Source organism: Heterocephalus glaber, unplaced genomic scaffold, assembly GCF_053883595.1.
Source record: "Heterocephalus glaber isolate CG9 unplaced genomic scaffold, H.glaber_assembly_v1.0 deba00001608, whole genome shotgun sequence".
NCBI lineage: Eukaryota > Metazoa > Chordata > Mammalia > Rodentia > Bathyergidae > Heterocephalus > Heterocephalus glaber.
The window spans coordinates 20,439,765-20,442,489 of NW_028258379.1; the positions used below are offsets into that span (position 1 = coordinate 20,439,765).

At 32.3% G+C, this 2,725-nt stretch overlaps 1 protein-coding gene across 11 annotated transcripts in view; it reads right to left on the reverse strand.

Annotated features, from left to right (window-relative positions):
• Cep128 (centrosomal protein 128) overlaps positions 1 to 2,725 on the reverse strand; it is a 428,016-nt gene that overhangs the window by 174,216 nt on the left and 251,075 nt on the right. The window lies entirely within an intron of this gene.

A 2,725-nucleotide genomic window follows, 5' to 3' on the forward strand; every position in this document is an offset into this window, starting at 1 on the left:
ACTCCTATTCAATATAGTTCTGGAAACACTAACCACAGCAATTAGATAAGAGAAATAAATAAAACAAATATGGATAGGAAAGGAAATAGTTAAATTATTATTAGTGGCTGATACGATATTCTACACATAAAACCCCAAGAACTAGAGCAAAGGACTTCAAGATTTAATAACCAAATTCAATAGTATAGCTGGATACAAAGGCAAGCCTAAAAATCAGTAGCATCCCTGCACACAAATAACATATCACTGAGAGAGAAATTAGGAAAACCATACCTTTCCCAATAATATTAAAAAAATAAAATACTTAGGAATAAATCTAATGAAGGAAATAAAAGACCTTTACATTGAGAAATATACTGCTCTGAAAAAGAAAATCAAAGATATCATAAAATGGAAAGATACTTTTTGTTCCTGAGTAAAAAGAACCAATAGAGTGAAAATGGCCATACTTCCAAAATTATTGCACAGATCTAATGCATTCCCAATCAAAACACCAGCAACATACTTCACAGAATTAGAGAAAACAATCCTAAAATTCATTTGAAACCAGAAGAGAACTAAAATAGCAAAAGAAACTGTGGACAACAAAGGCAAACAAGGGGCATCACAATCCCTGACTTGAAAATATACTACAAAGCTACTGTGATAAAAAACAGCATGCTAGCAAAGAAGAAAAAAAAAGATCTGAGGATCAATGGAACAGACTAGAAGATGCAGAAATAACTCCAAACACATTGAGACACCTTATCTTTGACAAAGGAGCCAAACACCTTCACTGAAAGAAAGCCTCTTTAATAAATGGTGCTGTGAAAACTGGCTTTCCACACACTAAAGATTAAAACTAGACCCATATCTCTCACTATTCACTAAAATAGAATCAAAATGTATCAAAGATCTAAATATTAAAACAGAAACACTAAATCTGTTGGAAGACAGAATAGTTAGAACTCTTGAAAACATAGGTATAGGCAAAGAATAAAACCGCAATCATACTGGAAATACTACAAAGAATCAACATGTAGGATCCCACCTTATTAAGAGCTTTTGCACAGGAAAAAAAAAAACCAACAGAGTGAAGAGATAACCCACAGAGTAGGAAAAAAATTTTATCAGTTGTTCCTCAAAGGACTACAATCTAGAATATATAAAGAACTTAAAAAACTCAGACCACCAAATTAAAAGACACAATCCAAAATGGGCATATGAATAAACATTTCTCAGAGGAAGAAGCAGAAGCACCAAATAAACATGAAAAATTGTTCAACATCACTAGTCATTCAAGAGATGCAAATTAAAACAACATTGAGATTCCATCTCACTCCAGAAAGAATGGCTATTATCAAGAAATCAACCAATAATAAATGCCAGCAGGGTTGTGGGAAAAAAGGAACCCTTCTCTACAGTTGGTAGGAGTGTAGACTGGTGCAACCACGATGGAAATCAGTGTAGAGATTCCTCAAAAAACTAAAACTAGAGATTCCATTTGACTCAGCTATTTCTCTTCTTGGTATCTTCTCAAAAGAATTAAAAGCATCATACCACAGCAATATATGCACATCCGTTTATAGCAGCACAATTTGTAATAGCTAAATCTTGGCAACAGCCCAAATGCTTAACAATGGATGAATGGATAAAGAAGAGGTGTTTATTCTACAATGGAGTACTACCCTGCCATAAGGAAGGATAACTACGAGACATTACTAAGTAAATGGGTGTACCTTGACACTACATTCTTAGGTGAAATAAATCAGACACACATTTAAATACCCCACTGTTTCTCTGGTGTGAGAAACTGAAGGAATAAATATGTAGCAAATGTATAATAGACATTGGAAAATATGAAGAAAATGTGAAGGGGTACAAGGGAAAAGAGAGGACGAAGGGAAAAAAAGAATAAAAGAAAAAAATGCTTTGATAAATACGAAGGGGAAGAGGGGTTGAAAGGAAGTGAGGGGGTTGGGAAAAAACTATCAAGATATATTATATACAGGTACAAATTCCCTATGATGAAAGTGATCATGATGTAAATCTAAAATATATCACTAATCTTCAGGGAAATGCAAATAAAATCACAATGACAGATCATCTCACTAAAGCAAGAATAATCATTACCAAAACCATAAAAGATAACAAATGCTAAAAAGATTATGGAAAAATGGAAACTTTTGTAGAGTGTTGGTGGGAATGCAAACTGGGTCAGCCAGGATGGAGAAGAAATGTATCTCTACCCTAAAGGATTTCACAGTCTAAGTTGCAGGAGATCAAGCAATGTCAAGCTAAACTTTGGAAACATCAATGGAATGAAGCTTAAAAAGTGAACCTAGTAGGACCATAAATACGAGAAAAGAGACTGGAGATTTAAGAGAGCAAGAGCAGTGGCAGAAATTCTAGATTACTAGACATAATAGATATTTTTAAATCAATCTCAAATTCCAGTGAGCAATACAGGAGATAGAATAATACTTAAATTAAAAATCACTCAAAAGCATGCTAAATATATTTAACTCTTACTATGCATACATAACAAAATAGATTTTAAGAAGTTTAAATAATCTTAGGTTAATGTGTATATGTGTGTGTATAGATATATACTTTGTAAACAAACAAGTATATGTATGTGATTTTATATGAAAGGCTTCTATAAAAAATTATTTTCTAAAATATGTATTATATAAAAACATTTCAAAATTAAAAGTCTTAATTTATGCATTCATCAATTAAATTT